Source organism: Anas platyrhynchos, chromosome 1, assembly GCF_047663525.1.
Source record: "Anas platyrhynchos isolate ZD024472 breed Pekin duck chromosome 1, IASCAAS_PekinDuck_T2T, whole genome shotgun sequence".
Classification (NCBI taxonomy): Eukaryota; Metazoa; Chordata; class Aves; order Anseriformes; family Anatidae; genus Anas; species Anas platyrhynchos.
In genome coordinates this window covers 162,700,162-162,721,435 of record NC_092587.1, presented here as the reverse complement: position 1 = coordinate 162,721,435, position 21,274 = coordinate 162,700,162, and positions in this window count along the sequence as shown.

Sequence of the window (21,274 nt, the reverse complement as noted above, 5' to 3'; positions counted from 1 at the left end):
TAGTTGGTGGAGACATAGCTGTTATTTTGTTGATCACATCCATTGGGATTTGACGACGTCCATCTTGCCATTTTATTCCTAAAAACTGGATCTCTCGTGCAGGTCCTTTGACTTTATTCTGTTTTATGGCAAAACCGGCTTTCAGAAGGATTTGGACTATTTTCTTCCCTTTCTCGAAAACTTCCTCTGCTGTGTCACCCCACACAATAATGTCATCGATGTACTGCAGGTGTTCAGGAGCTTCCCCCTGCTCTAGCGCAGACTGGATCAGCCCATGGCAAATGGTAGGGCTGTGTTTCCACCCCTGGGGCAGCCTATTCCAAGTATATTGAACTCCCCTCCAAGTGAAGGCAAATTGTGGCCTGCACTCTGCTGCTAGAGGGATGGAGAAAAATGCATTAGCGATATCAATTGTGGCGTACCACTTGGCTGCCCTCGATTCAAGTTCATACTGAAGTTCCAGCATGTCCGGCACTGCAGCACTCAGTGGTGGCGTGACTTCGTTCAGGCCACGATAGTCCACTGTTAGTCTCCACTCGCCATTAGACTTTCGCACTGGCCATATGGGGCTATTGAAAGGTGAATGGGTCTTGCTGATCACTCCTTGGCTCTCCAATTGACGAATTAGCTTATGGATGGGAATCAGGGAGTCTCGGTTAGTGCGATATTGCCGCCGGTGCACAGTTGTGGTAGCGATTGGCACTTGCTGTTCTTCGACCCTCAGCAACCCCACAACAGAGGGGTCCTCTGAGAGACCAGGCAAGGTAGATAATTGTTTAATGCCCTCTGTCTCTAAGGCAGCTATACCAAAAGCCCACCGGAACCCTTTTGGGTCCTTGCAATATCCTCTTCTAAGATAGTCTATGCCAAGGATACATGGAGCATCCGGGCCAGTCACAATGCGGTGCTTTTCCCACTCATTCCCAGTCAGACTCACTTCAGCCTCCAATACAGTCAACTGCTGAGATCCTCCTGTCACTCCACAAATATAGATGGGCTCTGGTCCTTTATAGCTCGATGGCATTATAGTACATTGTGCACCGGTGTCTACTAAAGCCTTATACTTCTGTGCGCGTGATGTGCCAGGCCATCGAATCCACACAGTCCAATAAACTCGATTGTCCCTTTCCTCCCCCTGGCTGGAGGCAGGGCCCCCCTAATCCTGGTCAGAATCTTCTTCGTTTCTGTGTTTGAAGGATTGTCTGCTGGAAGTTGGAGCAGCAAACTTTTCGGAGAATCCTTTTTTCCTGATTGTTTTCTTTTGCAACTCACGTACCCGTGCCTCTAGGGTCGCGGTAGATTTTCCATCCCATTTTCTCATGTCCTCTCCATGGTCTCGTAAGTAAAACCACAGGGTGGCACGGGGTGAGTACCCACTATATCGTCTTCCTTGTGTGGATGAACGCCTACCCCTGATAGCTGAGACACTGCTTTGTACAGGTGCGGAGGAGAATAATCTCTCTTCAAGTTGGTGAAACTTTTCAGAAAGTGTTTTCTCCCAGGTGTTCTCTTTTGGTCGGTGGACACTGGTTGGTTCAGGTGGGGAGGAAGATAGATTCTCTTTAAGTTGGTGGACCTCTTCAGACAGTTTCTCCACAGCTGAGACGCAGGCCTGTAAGGAAGAGGAGAGACTTTCTTCGTACTGCCGGAGTTGTTTAGCCGCTTCATCCACTGTGGGTTCCTCATCCTCTTTCCAGGCCATTACTGCCAATGAGCTGGCATATGATGATGGTGCACTCCGTACAAACTTCCGCCACATGGGTCGTGTACACTTGACTCCATCTGGATCTTTGGATGTTTGTGTCTGGTCTGGATCCTCATAAATCACTTCCCGTACGGCTAATTCCCTCAGGTACTGGATTCCCTTCTCCATAGTGGTCCACTTGCCTGGTACACATAAAATATCTTCCTTGAAGGGATACCTTTCCCTCACAGCTGAGAGGAGACGCCTCCAGAGGCTGGTGGGTCGTGCTCCATCTGCAATTGCTTTGTCAATGCCGGCGTCTCGAGCAAGGGATCCCAACCGTCTGGCTTCCCTGCCGTCTAATTCCACACAATTGGCTCCAGAGTCCCAGCACCGGAGCAGCCAGGTGACAAGCTGCTCACCTATACAGCGACCAAAATCTTTTCGCACATCTCGTAGCTCGCGCTCGTTTAGGCTTCGCGTAGTTACTGTTGCTCTTTCGGCATCCTCATCTTCCTCCTCCTGAATCCTTGATGGCCCAGCGTCGTCATCATCTTCGTCATCTCTATACTTAGTTTTGGCAGAAGCCTTACCTGGATTGGCAGAAGACTCTCTGCGTTCTAAACGACTTGAATTTCTGTACCATATTTTCACCTTCTCTACAGGGGCAGCTTGCACTGCTACTGCTCGTTTCTCTGACTTTGTTACAGGGTCTGCCACAGGGATTGGAATACCCTCTGCAGGGTCAACTTGCACTGCTACAGCTCGTTTCTCTGACACGGCCACAGGAGCTGGAGCGGCTGCAGGAGCTGGAGCAGTTGCAGGAACCGGAGCTGTAGCGGCTACAGGAGCTGGAGCTGGAGCTGGAGCAGTTGCAGGAGCTGGGACTGGAGCAGCAGTAGGAGCTGGAGCTGGAGCGGCTGCAGGAGCTGGAGCTGGAGCTGGAGCAGTTGCAGGAGCTGGGACTGGAGCGGCTGCAGGAGCTGGAGCTGGGGCGGCTGCAGGAGCTGGAGCTGGGGCGGCTGCAGGAACCGGATCTGGAGCGGCTGCAGGAACCGGATCTGGAGCGGCTGCCGAGTCCACCGTAGGGGTCACAGTGGCCGTTGGATCTGTCACAGGGCTTGGAGTGGCCGCAGGGTCTGTCACTAAGTTGATAGCAGTATCAATGGCAGCTCGATAGGCATGAGCCAGGCCCCAGCACGTTACAATGATTTGTGTTACTTTAGAACTGCCAGAATCATGACACCTTTTTTTCAAGCATTCTGCCAGTTTTTGAGGATTTTGCCATTGTTCAGGGGTGAATTTCCAACACACTGGGGGTGCCAACTGCTCTAGATGCCTGCCCATATCCGCCCATACTCCCTGCCACCCACAACTATCCTGCCCCCGGGCAGATCTCCAGAAGAGCTTCCCAAGTAGTTGTTTAACTTTAAGCAGAACCTGAAGTGCATTCATGAGGCAGAACAACAAGACTATGGTACTCTGAGTATTCCAGAAATATTCAATATCTTGGAGAGCTATTGTGACAAGCTCAGGGGATAAGAGGGTGGTGAAGGAGGAAGGCAGAGTGACCCAGGAGGATACAGGGGTGGTGAAGGAGAAAGGGAGAGTAAGCAAGTAAGGAAAAATATCCTCCCCTTTCCCCTCCACAGATTGACTCCTTAATGGAAAAAAACAATAGGTATAATTGCTAATAGTTTCCAAGATGCAGTTTCCAAAGTACAGAGTCGACGATGTTACTGAATACAAATAACAAGTTAGAGTCATGACCACATATTTCATCGTCTCATAAGCCATTGCTACAACACACAGCACCATAATGATCTGAAACCAGGGCCCGGAGAGGATAAACAACACGACAGAGAGTAAATACGGAAAATAATGTACTATAATACTCAATTTGGAAAACAGGCGCAGCAAAGTTGAGATTAAAGCAATCAGCATTATGACAAGTGACTATTAAGCAGGTCTAATCCTTACACCAATTTTAGTTTAACACACTCTGGTCAGATCTGCCGTTATCTCAACCTTTCGGGCCCCACGTTGGGCGCCAAAAAGGCTGTTGTGGTTTAACCCGGCCGGCAGCTAAACACCACGCAGCCGTTCGCTCACCCTCCCCCCTCCCTCTCCGGGACGGGGGAGAGAAATGGAAAGTGAAGCCCGTGAGTTGAGATAAAGACAGTTTAATAAGACAGGAAAATAATAATAACAAAATAATAATAAAAATAATAACAATAATAATACAATGATGATAATAGGAAAGTAATAATAGTATGTACAAACAAGTGATGCACAATGCAATTGCTCACCACTCGCTGACCGATGCCCAGCCTAACCCCGAGCAGTCCGGCCCCTTCCCCCCCAGCTAGCCACCCCTATATATTGTTTAGCATGACGTCAGATGGTATGGAATACCCCTTTGGCTAGTTTGGGTCACCTGTCCTGGGTCTGTCCCCTCCCAGCTCTTACTGCACCCCCAGCCTGCCCGTTGGCAGGACAGAGCAAAAGGCTGAGATGTCCTTGGCTTAGTATAAGCACTGCTCTGCAACAATTAAAGCATCGGGGTGTTATCAGCACTCTTCTCATCCTAAGCCAAAACACAGCATTCCACCAGCTACTAGGAAGAAAATTAATTCTGTGCTAACTGAAACCAGGACAGAAATAGAGGAGATAGGGGAATGGCATCACAGGCCTTTGGATGAGGTGTCAGAACTCTAAGCTGCATGTTCTGCAGGATCAGTCATTGTGGACATTGGTTGCAGGATCAGTCATTGTGGCTTGCCAGTGAATTTTCATATGGTCACTTAGATGAGAAGAATATGGTTTGGCATGTCCAGACATCTGGAAAGAGGATTATTTTTGGATTATGTGCAATCCTTTGAAAGCTGAATATCTGACTATTGAATACATTTATAAAAGCAGTGTGAAGGGAAGAAAATATGTGTTCATCTGGTATCTGATTTTAGGAATTCAGGCTATGCCTATTCTAGCAAATTAAACATTGTCAAGAAACACTCCTGGGTGCTGAACTTGATCATCTTTATTCTTAAATGGCTCCAGAATTGTTTTCACCTGTGCCACTTAGCATTTTCCCCAAATAATTCCCACCTTGACAAATAGCGTGGATCTGGGACCATTCCTAGCAGACAGGTTGAGCACAACCACACCGCTTTGTGCGCCGAGTGTTTTTTTCATGCATATGCACAAAGTCAGCTCTGTGTCAGCTGGCCAGTTCCAGGCACCTTCTGTAGCACAGACATTGCCTCAGGTTACAAACTCACATCATCATTTTGCTCTATTCTGTATATTCAGCAAACATTATATATCATTTACCCATCCGTGGTGCACATAACCGCTCCCTATCAAATATCAGCTATTTAAAATGTAAGGTTTCCTGGCTTCTAGGAAAGGAAATCTAAGTTTGATTTCCTTCTTTTTGGATATTTTCAGTATGGGATCATAGACACCCTTTCATGTTTAAGACACCTTGACACTCGAGCAAAAAAGTGTGACAGAACCTCCCATGTTGCCAGAAAGCAGTAGAAATATACTGCTTCATATCAGCCATGCAATCAGAAATCCCAGAACTGAACTGCTTAGCAGATGATAGGCTTAAATTTTAAAACATTGCTAAAGTGTGTCCATTCTGTGCACTTTCTGAGGTGCCTTAAATAAAGATCTCTGATTTTTCTTAATGGGGAAGGGGTAGGGTGATAAACATTTCTGAAAATCTGTCTTTTTCAGCGTATCTCAGCTTAGGAAAGTAGTGATAAAAACAATAAGTTAGTTTTTAAAAGGCCGTGAAATCTTATTAGGTGGTTAGGAAGAATGGATGCATAGGTCTAACAGGGCCTTCGTGATGTTTGGTGTTTCTGGTGGTTTGCGATTATAAGGATAAAAAGAATCTGTGTTCTAAGAACAATTCAGAGAAGGAAAAAAATATGTAATGAATCCTACAGGATAGCATGGAATCTGGATATCAAAACAGCAACAATAACATAGACTGCTGTTCGAAAACATTCTTTAATTCAGTTTCTGTTTAAACGAAGCTTCAAAGACTTTTTTTTTATAAGTAGTATTTCTGAATTTCTTTCTAAATCATCCCAATGCTTTTTTGGATGCTGTTCAGAGATAGAAGTAGAGCACACATCAGCTTTATCTTAATCCTTAACCTTACACATGACAGTGAAGAGCAAGCCTCTCTGATGTTCTGCATCACGTATTTAATTTCTAAGAACTTTAAATCTCCTGGAAATGACAAAAGTAACCGACACATCTATAAAATAGGACATCAATCAGATTCTTTCTGCTTTTGAATCACAGTAATAAAGGGAATATTTTCAAATAGGGAACTGTCTCTTTTATTTATAGATATTCAGCTGGAAATAAGGGATCAGTAAAATGTTTCCTCCGTTATCGTTTTCACTGTATGAAAACAGGGTTACAGATCAATTGATTTACCATCACAATTGATTAGGTGACTCTCCTGCTATCTCTATTGTGACAGTAGACAGGCGCTCATATAGATCTTTCATTAGGGGAGTGACTGAAAAGCAAAGGTTCATTGCATGCCTAAATGGCTTGTAGCTGACTCATTAGGCCATTAACTAACCATTAATATTGTTTAACCTCAAACCTCACAGATAAAATAAATTATAGTCACGTTATCCAAACAAAATAACCTTAACCTCCTTAACAAGTATATAATTATGTGAATTTATTACCATCTGATCCCATTGAACTGAGGGGTTCATTTTCAGAGCTATGAAGAAGGAGATGAGAATACATCACCTTCAAGATAAGTGCTACTGGGAGGCAGGTGCGTCAGTCACTGATATGCTCAGTAAGGCATGAACCCACAGGGTATGGACTTATCTGGTTAATGCCCAAACAAAATTATCTTTCACACAAAATGCTTCCCCCTTACACAGCACCAAATCTCTTCTTATTTGTTTTTAAATGTTTCTGCACTTCAGAAATTAGTTGCATGTATTAAATGGCCTTCTCTGTCTCACTATGATACCAAAAATTCACACAGGCAAACAGAATATAATAACAATAAGCAGTAATTGAATGAGGAGACATTGGAAATTTCACTCTTACCATAATCTTTTCAGACTCACAAATTCTATATATGTGATGCAATGATCTGCTGAAATTATACTGAAGCAAGAGTATAAAAAAACATGGCATATGCTCTGAGAAATAAAATAAACTTATGTCAGTGTGCTTCCCTTGGAACAATGCCAGCTGAATCCTAGTTATTATCAATAATATAAACAAAATATGTTACAAGCTTTATATGGAGCTTAAAATAAGCAAAAATCTTGCATTAGCGCATTGCTGATATCCCAGCAGGTCAGCTATAACGAATGCACAAGTACTCACACATAATTTTTTATAAGATAACTTGCTTGAAAGTAAAGCAGTCAATAGGCTCATTTGCAGGCACATTTCTCTCCAGGAAAAAACACCATAATACAATATCAATTGTTTTTTTTGGGTGTACAAAAAAAAAAAAAAGTGAGTGTTGAGAGGAAAAAGACAACAATAACACATAAATTCAGTGGCAGATGTGCAAAAAAAGGAATGAGAATGAGTAGTACTGGTAATTAGAGCTGAAAATAAAACCTACTGTTCTTACAGAAGAACAGTCACAAAATTACAATGACTATAATACAGTTGATACTTTAGTAAATGAAAATTATTGTTACTAATCAAAATGGCAAGGGAAAAACCCACTTACTGTGCATGTTTACTGGACCAAAATATTACAACAGAATCCTACCACAGCCACACCAAATATAAGAATAATCGTATATTCCTATAGTTTAAAGCTTTTTTTCATATTTCCGTAGTTTAAGATATTTCATGGACTGTACCTGTTCGGCTGAAGGTTAAAATATTTGTCTCAAACAAATTAAGGAATTATTATGATTGAATATTTATCATCCAGGCCATTGATTTTGTAAAATATCTGTTTATTTTGGAAAAGTCCAATTGCTACACCTAAAAAAATCCAGTAAAAAAAATAGCTTGTGGTTATTAATAACACTTTTGCTCACTATCCTTCCAATAGGCTGGTCTGGAAACCAGAGGTTTTGTATTTTGCAGCAAGATGCATGTTATAAAAATGGAGCTAATGCCCAGGGCCAGACCTTTCAAATGCATTTTAATTATTTTCAGTGCACTGTCAGAACTTTGATACACGCTCGTGGAATCATGCAAATACCTCTTTCTAGAATATATGTCCTATACCCTAAGGCAGTGAGTGGATTGAAATACACTTTGGTGAAGTTAGGTGTCATAATACAGTGAGGTAATAAGAGTATGCCACCATATTACACAATTAGAAATCTACTTCTAAATCTGCTGGTTAGTATGGCTATGTTTCATGTTTATGAAGGAGAAAATGTTCTGATTTTTTGCAAACAGTGTTATTTGCAAGACAATGAAAAATATGATGCAATTAGAATTGATAAAACAAATTCATTTAGTTTCAAGTTTACTTACTGACCTCTAGAGCATTTCCATTCAGTGTCATAGGATGTCTGCAAAAGATTTATTCAGTTTCATGTCCACATCCTGAGGTGAGAACACATTAATCCAGTGAACTAGATTAGAAAGAAATATTAATTACCTGGAGTCAACTTATGACTTTTGCTTCTAAGCCTGGCAGTTTCTTAGGTTTGGTGTTCTGATAGAACAACACCACAAAAAGATATTTAAGTTTGTACATAAATTTAATAATATAAGTAGGTCCATTCAACTCAGCAGTGATAGATTTAGTTGTCTACTTAGAACGTATAGGATCTAATAACAGGAGATTAACTGGATTTGAATGGAGTCTGCTGTGATTTCTATAGGTAGATAGATATAAAGTGAAATGTTAAACAGATATCTTTCCAGTTGAAGACCAGTGTCTATGTGTCCACTCTGAGCTAAACATGCAAGTTTCTGCTATTGTTAATGTGCACAAACATAAGCACCTAGTGCCAGTTGGAATGGAATAGGGCATTCTAGAAAGCCACACAAGCTGACTGACATGGTATAGGTCTTATAAGAGGCTTTCACCAGAAGGAGCCTGAGGCCAAATGTAAGAACTCTGTAGAACCAAAAATAATAGTGCTAAGATGCTACCCCAATAACTCAAATATTGCCATGCTGATAAATCATATTCATCTATAGTACAGGCTGAATACAGTTTAGATGACTTTCTTGGGTGCTAACATGAGCTAAATGCCTACCTCCTATCATAGCTGAGATCTAGGTGACAGTCATGCAAACCTTTAGAGTTTTTTAGCTGACCCATTACCAATGGTTCAATTCAATTGTTTAGAAATAGGAGTCTAGTATCAAGGAGATAGCCTAACATATCCCAGATAGAGCCACTGCTATCTTGGATACCCCAGAGCATTCCAGTTGTTACACGGTGCATATAGTTAAATATTTCAACCCCACCACAGCATTCCATTATCAAGAGAGCTTAGACACTGAACTTATAAGTAACCAAGTAGATGGAGTCATTTAAATTTGTGTGCGTTAACTGGGAATCCGGAACTGTATCCCACCCTGTGTGCCTTAAAACAAGATTTACGTACATTTTTAGGTGAATTGAATTGCCCTTGTTAGGTGCAATTCTGTATGGGCAGGTCGAGGAGCCCGGTTACCTGACAGATTGGACTCCACATTGTTACATACCTGAAATGAGGCCAGGTGAATGCAGTTGGAAGTCTTTACATCCAAAGGAAATGTTGGTTTGAATAGAGTATGTTCTCATAATAATGGTCTGTAAGATATTGTAAAGTTACATATATGAAGATGGAATTTGAATGTGTTACAAGTTAGTTACCAATTGATGTTCCTTCAATTCTTTGCTCTCTTTGGAAAGTATCATAGAATCCTAGAATCATAGAATGTCTTGAGTTGGAATGGACCTTAGAGATCATCTAGTTCCAATCCCCCTGCCATAGGCAAGGATGCCACCCACTAGATCAGGTTTGCCAGGGCCCCATCCAGCCTGGGATGGGGCATCCATAACCTCTCTGGGAAACCTGTTGCAGTGCCTCACAATCCTCTGAGTAAAAAATTTCTTACATCCAACCTAAATCTCCCCTCTTTCAGTTTAAAACCATTCCCCCTTTTCCTATCATGATCTACACAAGCAGAGTCCCTGTCCATCCTTTTTATAAAGAACCCTTTAAGTATTGAAAGGCTGCAATGAATCAGTATCACTAATATGACTGAGATTGAGAGATCACTTTACTGAACAGAGAATGGGATTATTTCCCTCCCTCTAAAGGCATCACTTGCACCTCTTCAAATATAGCTAGATCATCCCAAATACAGATGTGTTTTATTGCTGGAACCCTGATTTATTTCTAAACAGCAAGCATTTCACATTTGAATTTCACTGTCATGCATTTTCCAAACAACCTTCAGTGTGAGAATACATTCAAACTGTCATACAAGACATCATCTCTGCCATCCAGTTTTCAAAGTGTAGCTGATGAATGCAGTGCTGTGCCACAGAGGATCTTGGTGCACATGGCATCACTCACACAATTGTTCACAGCAGCATCTGAATGAGCATCATGCAGAATGGGTTCCACCTTTGTAAACAACAAAGTATTATAATTCCCAGCATGTTTCCCCTTGGTTGTACATTCCCATTTTTTTCTCTTTTTGAAAATAATGGCAAAATATGTTTAACTAAACTCTGTCAAATCTGCTTCATCTTGTATGCTAACATACCCATACAGTATAAGAGTAAGCTGGAGTACTGTAATGGCACCACCTCAAAAAGTTTCAATAAATGTAAGAAAGTATGAGTGTATATAACAAAATAACAGAGTTCATATGACTACTCGCCTTAAACTGAGATTGCCTGAATAGTAAATTTTCCTGAAGATGTGAAAATATACTTTTTTTTTTTTTTTTTTTTTTGAAAAACGTGTTTCCAGATTTTAGGACAGTCTACTTTTTAAGAGTATTATTATTTTCCTTTTCCAAAATGAAATGCCTTCAGGCATTTTAACTTACACTTGGCTGTGTGCTTAATATGCCAAATAAGGCAAAGATTAGTCCAGAGACATTTAGTTAATGGATCTGCAAATCAAATATATATGTCAAAAACAGAATCCAAAGGAAGCTAGAAATTAATATGTGCTTCATCTGATCTTTCATGAAAGGTGATACACTCTGAGAAATGGTAATTAAATGAGATTCATCTAGACTTTGACACAAAACTTTCTGAATTTTAAAATAAATCCTTAAAGTAAACCGATGATAGGTTCGTCCAACTGGCAATAGTTTTCAAAAAACCTGTCACACAAGACTTCCCTTTATATCACGTTTATTTTATGTAATCATCTCCCAGCAATTTTGACTCAATATTATTTAGACATTCGTTTAATCTTGGAATGCCATATGTGGATATGCACATATCCCATAACTACAAATCTCACCATTTTCTTTGAAAAACTTTCCCTGACTTCTATTTCTGAGGAAAAAAATGCTAATACTTAAATGTCAGCTTTTGTACCTAGGTTCTGTCTGAAACAGATGCTTGAAATTGATCTGATAACTGAATATTTAAAGATTAGTATCCTGGTTTCTTCTGGGATACAGTTGATTTTCTTCATAGCACATGGTCAAAGTCATTTTGATCTTTTGTTTTCCTAAGCAAAGTGGCTGCAGTTGGACATAACTTGACTCTGGTCTCCAAATTTAGTTTTAAAACTATGTCCTGGTTGAAGACTCAGCATATATGGAAGCTGAAAATGTGTAAGAATCTATTTACTGTTGAAGATATATCTATATATCTATATATATGAGAAGGTCCAGGAAAGTTCTAATGATTTATGTTTTGGAAATAAATATCTAAAACAGAAATGGGTTATCTGTCAGAATTTTTCACTACTGTTTTTATTCTTTGTTACTTGCTTTACCATACCCTCAAGGAATAATTTTGCCTGTACTGTAGGATAACAAAAGTATTAATGACTTTGATCAGGAGTCAATACCATAGCCATTTTTTTTTTCCTATGTATCTAAGAAGAAGAATGGAAACTATAAAAAAGGAAAATGAAAGGCAAATGCACAGAAACTTTTGTAATAGCTGCTTTAAATTGAAAGACAAATATGACACGTCAATTAAATGAGAAATACTATCAATAAACATATTTCTGTATGTAAGATACAGAATATATTTACTTATTTATTTTTTTAATAGGAAGAAGTATTTTGGAGAATTTTTCATGAGCTCTAACAAAAAAAAAAAAAAAAAAAAAAAAAAAAAAAGAAAGAACATATTTATTACACTGAATTCATATTGTCTCTTCTTGTCTTCAATATCTTGAAAATCCACTTCTCTCTTAGTTGTCTCTCTCATGTTATTGTATTCACTTTAATACTCTGTAAACTCTAATCTTGAGGTATATGAACATTCACTTCATTCATCACTATGTCTGTCCCTTCTGTGCATTGAATTATGCCACCTCTTCATTTAGTCATGTCTTCCTAAATCTCCGGTTCTTCTCTCAAGGCAATGAGTAACAAAATACGCACTATGTCTATCACAAACTACAGAGATTGTGACAGAAGATGCAATGTGGGCATAGAGTTTTTGATGTAGCTCTTTCCACACAATTGTATAGAAATATATTAATTCATTATCAATGAAAATTTTAAAAAATTATGATATTTTGCTGAGTAGCTATGTTTCTTGGGACATACTGCCTTAAACTTTCTCCACCTTTCACTGAACTGAGTTTGAAAAATGTGTTCTGTTGTGGTACAGATTATTTGTCACATTGGCATACTTATACTTTCTTAAAATAAACTTGTACTGTCTGTGCACTCGCACTTTTTATATTAACACATATTTCAAAAATTATAATAAAAAATGAATATAACACTACCCTGAAGTAGTTTCAAAATGTAGCATTTTTGTTGTTGTTGTTATAGTTGTTGTAGTGTCTTAAGCACTGGGACTTCCTCTTGCCACAAGTAAATTGCCTTTTTGATGTAACATCTGAAAGCCAGAAGCCAATAAAAAAAAAAAAAAAAAAAAGAGAGAGAGAGAGAGAGAGATCTTTCCCAAAGACCCAAGAATTTGGGACATTCATAAGAAAGTATATTTAAAGCATGTATATATAAGAAATAGAAATGTCTACACTAGATATCTATCTTAGCAGTTTGTAGAGGGTACTTTACACATCAGGCAAAACTCTAGCCAAAAAAAAGTATTCCTACTGTTTTTCTATCAAGGGCCATCCTCTCAGATGCCAAACAAAGGCAACTCAGGGAGGCTGACCGCATGTGTTCAGTGATAAAGGTTGCTACGCAACCACCTGGGAGAGTTTGTTAGCAACAGACGGACTTTTTGAATGGAATTAGGGTCTTTTTAAATACATTCTGAATAAAACCTGATTAAAATATCTTTGAAATTTATAATGTACAGCATAGGTTAAAAATAACATTGTTGTCCATATTGTCAAATATTGTTAATATAATATCTGTCTTAAAACCCTGATATTAATTTATCAGCAATACATGAAAACATTGTCATATGGGATGTTTCCCTTCCTGTCCCTCCTATGCACTGTTTTTGGTTATTGACTGCTCTTGTCTAGCTGCTGAAGCTTTATGCTGTTGGCCCTGTGCCACTGAACTCAAGCAGACTGGCACCATAGTCTGCAGCAGGCATGGGCTTGTTCAGTTTGTTCCTTCTGCTTTTATCTCCTCTTTGTACAAGAACTTTCCTTCAGTTTCAACTATACTGGTGTGTCGTTTCCTCGTCAGAAACAAACACCTGAGTTTTTGGACATCTTCTAGGTGGTCCTGTCTTTTGTGTTGCAATGATGCAAACTACATAAAAAGGAATTAATGTTTCATGTGTCTATGTAGGAGTATTTTGCAAATTTGCAGGTGACTGTTCTCAAACATTTAATAAATACCTTCTCAAAGCTGAAATAAAAAATCTGAAGAAGATTTACCTATATTTACACATTACGGATAAATATTTAAATGTTCCAATTATTTTGCTGTCAGAATAAGTCAGTGTAAAACCATGTTTAGGTATTCAAAATTATAAACAAATGGAAGCAATATTCTCAACTTAGATATGTGGATCAACAGATAATACTATCTTCTTGACTGATTATTTTAAAGCCAATCTCATTTGCATATACATATTTTTTATTGCTATTTTAAAAATCTTAATCATCACTAACCATTTGAATGTATAGGTAACTATTACTGGCTAAAAGGAGATGCTAAGTACTTTGGTTTTTTTTCAGTGTTGTGTAATGGTTTATGAACCTAAATTTTCCGCTAGATAATACCATATCACTGTGATATGCAGTAGAATCTTCATGTATATTGACTTCTTGATTCATTACATGTGGACAATGTTTAGGTAGGAGTTTAGTGAGCTTTCAGAGAGATGGCTGGTACAGGTACATATTTTTAGTCCCTGAGACCTGATTATAGGTGACAATTGTTTTGGTAATTGAACCCAATGTCAGTGGAGAGTATAAAGGGCGTTTCAAGCTGCTTGTGATTACATTTGGACCCCTAGAGTTACATTTAGTTGCCCATGCCACACAAATAGGTGCCTAGTGCTGTTTCATATGCTGTAGGGTACCCTATCATGTATAAAGGTAAAAGAATCAAGGTAAATAATTTTTATTTTAATAATTGTAGATATTAATTCAACTTCAGTGGCCAGTGACATTAACAGGAAGCTTACTTTCCCACTAACTGAGAAAAAAGTTATGGTGTGCACATTCCTTAGATACTGAATATATCAAAAGTTACCTGTTCATATGAATCATAATGGTGAGGCTAGGTAGCACACTCATCTTGCCAGAATTCAGGAACTTGATTCAGTTGCTTAAATGTGAATGTAGTGCCACAGGAGAAGTTTCTGAGTGTCAGAGACAGCCATATAGAGATGGCAGATATGACCTAATATTTCGGATTCACCCTGCTGGAGTCAAAGAGTAAATCAAAAGAAAAAGCCTAGTATTTCTTTCAGATTTAGAACTAACTACAAATATTTCAAGCAACTGGATTGGTCTCCGCATGTCTTAATATTTAAATGTGAATCTATGATAGAACTAGTCACAGTGGGTTCCCTTTAGAGGAAATAAATGGGAGGGAAAGAATCACAGAATCACAGAATTTCTAGGTTGGAAGAGACCTCAAGATCATCGAGTCCAACCTCTGACCTAACACTAACAGTCCCCACTAAACCATATCCCTAAGCTCTACATCTAAACGTCTTTTAAAGACTTCCAGGGATGGTGACTCCACCACTTCCCTGGGCAGACTTTTCCAACGTCTAACAACCCTTTCGGTAAAGAAGTTCTTCCTAACACAAGCAAGGAACGATTGCTATGGCCTAAATCATCTATCCCAGAATTAACGGTTATCTTGAGACACCCCTTACTCTCCTCATTCTCCCTTGACTATACTGGGACAGTAGTTTAGATATAGATGTCTAATACCCAAACTAGGACAGATGAAACCCACAATGTATGCATAGACCTTCACTGGGTTACTTTTTTTCTTCCGTTGCTCATTTCCTACTGATCTATACATTACACATGGATGAAGCTGTCATGCAGGACTACAATTTTTCATTGGTTTCAGTTGGGAAGATGACAGTATGGATAGGTCCAACCCCATCTAGTCCTGTTGAGATAATCTGAGTGAAAAAGGGGAGAATAAAAAGTGTTACAGCCTAATGATATACAGGGCATATATTCTGTTCCCCCTAGAAAAGGACAGATGTGGCCTCTCACCTGATTGACAGCAGGGATAACAGCAAATAGCTAATACCACCTCTGAACTGGTCAATTTTCTCAGATTCTTCAACACATGAGCATTCAGATATAAAATGTGTTCTTTCCTCTCTCTTGCTTTCTGTAAGGGATTTTATAAATGTTATTCTTTTCCCTTCTCTGTTTTACTCTGGTACAATTTTGTTTAGGCTGATATAGGGAGAGAAGGTGAAAGAAGTGGATTTTTCTCATTTTGTTCTAGGATGACAACTCATGGTTGTTCTGAACTCTTTACAGTAGCACTAAATAAATAAATAAATAAATAAATAAATAAAGCTGCTTCTATTTCCAAGGAGACTGCCTCCCACTGCTGTTTGTTCATTTTTCCAGGCAAAATTATAGCACTGCATGTGAGCAATTCACTATTCTTTGTTGCAACTGCTGAAATCCTGGAAAAGGAAATATCCTCATACCAGAAACACAGAATGATCTTAAGCTCTGCTATTAGAATATGTTTTTATATGTTCAGCTACTTGCATCTGTGTAAATATACACTGAGAAAGTACAAGATCAAACAGTATTTCATGGTTTCAGTACTCATGAATATGGGATTAAGACAGTAGTCTAAAACAATCTTCTCAGTCCCATAAAGGACAACAGTGATTTCAACCAAATTTTCCAAGTAATTTCTCTTTGTGCATTTTGGAAGACACTCTTGAAACAAAGTAGCAGATGAAATGTCAAAAGTTGGCACACTGCAGTTTTAATTAAAACTAACAAACAAAAAAGCTTGAAATAATACACTTCTAATCAGGCAGGTTACAGTTTCTTAAAGAGGAGAATGATGTTTCATTAGTATGCAAGATTTTTCCATGTTAGTGCATATTTGGCTTGAACTCATTCTCAATATACTGTGATTAGATACAAAACAAAATCCAAACCTTTTGAATTTGATTTACTGCTCCTACACACAGTAACTTTTTCATTCTTACTAAACACTGCTTGGTGTCATAACAGTCATTACCATGCATTGACATGATACATCTTGTCAAAGATCCACTTATGAACTCCATATAATGTGCTGACATTATACATTTGAATGACTCCAAAAGAAGGCTTGATATGATGTAGCACATCAAATGAAAGGCTCAATATTATGCTTTGACATACTACGTCGTAACAGCTGTGAAGGAAAGAAGCCATTAAGATGGATCATGTCAATGCATAGTATGGAGCCATTAACACTAAGATTTTTGACATGATCTATATTAATAGCTCAATATCTATATTGAAATAACACATTTGATCATGTTAGAGATCCACGTGTTAACAGCTCAAGGACCTCTATTGCAATGCATGCTGTATTGCTCTGAATATATAAAGAGGAGTGTGTTGCACACATGTGAGCTTGGCTTGCTCTGCTTTGCTGAGAAAGGAGGACAGAGACCTTGCATTCCTGCCTGCTGTGTTTTCCTTCTTCTCAAAATCACGTATTCCTTCCTAAGGGAGGGTTCTGGGCAGAGTGCTCCAAGAGTAATTCACTCTTCTAAGAAGAATTGTAATTAGAGCTCCCACAATAGTTAAGCAGCTGGTGTTCTCTGACTGCTGCTTCGTCAACTGTTCGTAATTGCTTCATTGTTCCCTTGTGCTCCCTTCCAGCTGATGGCTTCTTCCACCTGTTGTCTCTCATTTTACACTTTGAATGTGAGCTCTTTTGGACAAGTTATATTTGTACAAGGCATTCTGTGATAGCTCACAGACAGTCTTTTAATATAAACTCCTCTTACAAATGATGATGACAATGATAATAATAATAATGCAAGATGAATACTGTTGAAACAGACTGTTTTATTTCAACTATCTTGCTATAAGAGACAGCTGAGTTCATGTTGCAGCCCAAAGGCAAATGCAAAACTTCAAGAAAACCCACTCTGCCTTTGGCTATGAACCTGTGAGACAATCATAAATTGGGAGACTTAGTTGAAGTGTTGGCTGAATGAGATTTAGCATGGCAGGCAATGAAACCGTCCCTGCTTGATGTTTTCTGTGGTCTTTAAAATAGGTTTAAATGCTTAAAGAAATATAGCAAAGAAAACTGATCCCATCATCTTTTTGTCTTCCATTTTGGAATAATGACATCATACAGCATTTTGTTTGGACACTGCAATACAAAAGATGGTTTTCAAAATAAAATGTACAGATATTATGCCCATATATCCACCATATATGTTAGCTCTATAACTAGCTGTTGTAAATAGCTGTTCTCTAAGTGCCAGAACATGGACTAAAATGGACATTCTTAAGATCAATAGAAATAAAAAAGTTTATCCATTTCTGTTACAATACAGAAAGAATTGTTTCTTTGTCCATTATGGAGCAATGCTGTAAATTTTAACACACAAAAAAAGAAGCTTTCGAATATGCTTTTCTTTGTCTCTTTGTTCTGATGCTAGATGCTTTGTATATATAGTTCCATAGCTTTGTTATGTAATCACACAACATTTAATGGTAAAGTTATTGTGCAGATTTTCTAAGTATTTTTATAGGATTCTTCTTAATTTCTTCTAATCCACATTGATTCTGCAGAATCTTTCTCTAAGATGTGATACTTAAAATATTTTTTCTAAGTAATAAAGTTACAATACTGACAGAAGAGAAATATATCCCATCTACAAAATAAAAGCAATTCAAAAACAAAAGTAAAGCAGTATTATCTAATACTGTGAGACCTCCATACTCTCCTCCCTGTGGCTAGAAATTACTGTGGCATCCTATTACTGCAAGGACCTGACAGTTCTAAGTAGGGATGTTTTTTCAGTAGCAGCTGCATTTTCAAGAAGAAATGAAAACTTGTGACATTTTTGTTAACATGCCTGTTTGTGGCACTGACAATGATTTCTGATGAATTGCATAGGAAGTTTTGGAACACAGGTAGTATCATTATGTCATAGAGAGTTATGTTTATGGAGGAACAGCTCAAATTATGTTCAAAAGCCATGTTAAATACATATTAAAAAATCAACACATAACAACACAAAAGGCTTTGCATATCAGAAAAAATGTCAGTCATTGGAATCAGTTTCTGTGGAAATATCTTAAGGTTTTCTGCTGGACTTATTTATCCATTACAGCTAATGAGCAAGCCTGATGCTTTATGTCAGTGGCCAAAATTTTTGCTAAAAATTTGGAACCTCCTACTGTAGAAAAGGCAAAATGAAGTTCTGAAACCATTTCCATAATTTTACTACAGTTTTCAGAATTGTGTTGTTGGTTTCTTTGTGGAGAGCATCCTTCTCACTCAGTTTTCCCCCAGAATATTATAAAGGTATGTTTCATTTCATGAGAAGGGAAAATAAAATGGTGAAGCACAGCAAACACTTGTTTGATAGCCAGTCCTATTTAACAGCCTATTGAGCCCATCTGCTGTTCAACTCCAATACCAGCCATGGAGGCATTCCAAGAATTAAGGTGGTGGTTTTCTCTAGGTAAAGCCCTTAATTATCCTTTCTGAGCTCATGCTATGCTTTCCCACCTGTGGGGAAAAAAATCTTACTGAAGAAGATGTTTCTTTGGCTTGATGCTAATAAACTCTTTGTAGCTTTACTTCTGTTAAACTTGCAGAAGTCAATATAACACCATGTGTTAAAAGATTATGTTGGTGCTTCCAAAATCTGAGGTGGGCACATCTTAATTTAAGTCACATTTAGTTTGATCATTTTAACTGCAGGAGCTGTCTGTCAAAGCGTAGATTTCAATTGCATCCTACTGATACCTTATTGTGTTTGAACTTTATAAAGCATTTTACTGGTGACTTAACAGGAGCATTTTAAACTCAGGCAATATGTAAATTAGATACTATTAAGGTGCTAAATTATCATTTAAGAAAAAACAAACAAACAAACAAAACAAACAAACAAACAAAAGCATTTGCACTGTGATTACACTGGTGCACCCCAGAATATCTCTGAATACCCTATATACATAGCAGAAGTCTCCCAGTTTCTGGGTCAAATCCTAAGTACATGCTAGCCCTTCCCTATACCTTCATTTTCATGGACAGAAAAGACAGTAGCTCATCTGGATAAGGGACAGAGTGTGTCCTCTGGAAGTGGGAATACTAAAATTTACTCACAGACTACTTAGGATGCAGTACCAAGGAGAAAGCCTGAGCACCACATCCCTGACAGTTTGCAAATCTTCCATTAGCTTCCTCCCCATTCTGCTTTGGACCTTTCTCAAAGAAACTACTCAAAAGGGGGATATCCCTAAGCAGAGGAGATCCAAATCGGTGTCAGTCATTTGATCTTGGAATCCAGTTACACACTTCTTTTCCCTACCAGCATAGACATAGTTGAAGAGATTTTACAGTAGTATCTAAGCTGGTTTTTTGTTTCTTCTGTCATTTCCTCACAAATTTTCACTACAGACACATTTTCCAGCCAATTTGTATTACTTTGTGTAAATTTGTCATATTCTTTTTGTTTTTCATGAAGAAAAAAATAGCACCAAGCAAATATTATTTCTTATCTGTCAAAATCTAATTCCAAGTGTAGGCTAGTATGGCTGCTGATTCAATACAACATCAATGCAAGCTTTAAAATTAGATGTTCAAACTACATGTTTGGAAGTAAAAATTGAAACAGGTTGATGTAAAAATTGAAACATGTTAAAGTAAAAATATACTGACTTCTCAATGTCATGACTGTGTCAGTTCCATTTGTGGTGGCTACAACAAAAAACTCTGAAACTAAAGCAAAATTGTAAATGAAAATTCTGATTCATAAGTCAATCAGGACTTACAGAAGTATCTTCCAAGGAGCAGTGGTCAGAAGCTGATCTCTTACCGAAGTGTTAATTCAGGTTGCTCAGTGGAGATAACATGTTCACAGTGGAATTATAAAACCAGAATTTGGTGTGTAGTAACAAAGAGTTTGGAATACTTCTCCCCTATATTTTCAGTTAATTCCTTCCTTCACGCTTTCTTGTAGGCACTGATCATAATGAGGTGCAAATTGTGGAAGGAAAAGAAATGTCCAAAACTTCAGAACTTTTCATTTTACTCTGGTTTGTTGGTTGGTTGGGAGGTATTGTTTGTTTTTCATATTCTACTTGAGAGAGTTTACAGCTCTTGGAGGTATTGAGTGCTGGCGATTCCTTAGATGTTCATTTGGGTCTATAAATACTGAGGACTGATAAAAATTTGAGTTGTAAAACCAAGATCAAAAAACATGACATTTGTAGATAGTTATAAATAGGACAAAGTTTTTCAGAAGCTGTAACTATTACACTAATATTCTTTCCTTCTATATCTGTTTCATCAGCCAGGTAAGTTGAAATTTTTTATTTTTATTTTTTTTGCCAGAAATAATACTGCACAGGCAGAAAATCATGCATCATTGTCTCTTAGTGGTTTAAAGAGACATTTTGCCCACTAACACAGAGAAAAAAAATAACAGAAAATCACAACACTGGACCTGAGGAAAATTGCTAAGTAATTGGAGTGGAGGACTGCCACCTGCAGAATGTATCTGATTTAAAATATGAACTGCTATTTGGAGGATCCTGTTTCTCCCCAGTGATTATCAGCAAGCCTAAGCTATTAAAATCTTCTACCTCTCTAAGTTCTTAAAGTTCATTTGAAAAAATATGTGCCAGTGAGTCCATCTACCATGTGACACTGAAGCACAGATTGGTTGTGGTGCACTAAAAGAGACTTTTCCTTCCTGAAACACCTGAGGCCTTGGAGTCAAGCCTGGACAAAGGGCCCTGCAAAGTGGGAAGGTGGCAGAGCTGCCCTCCA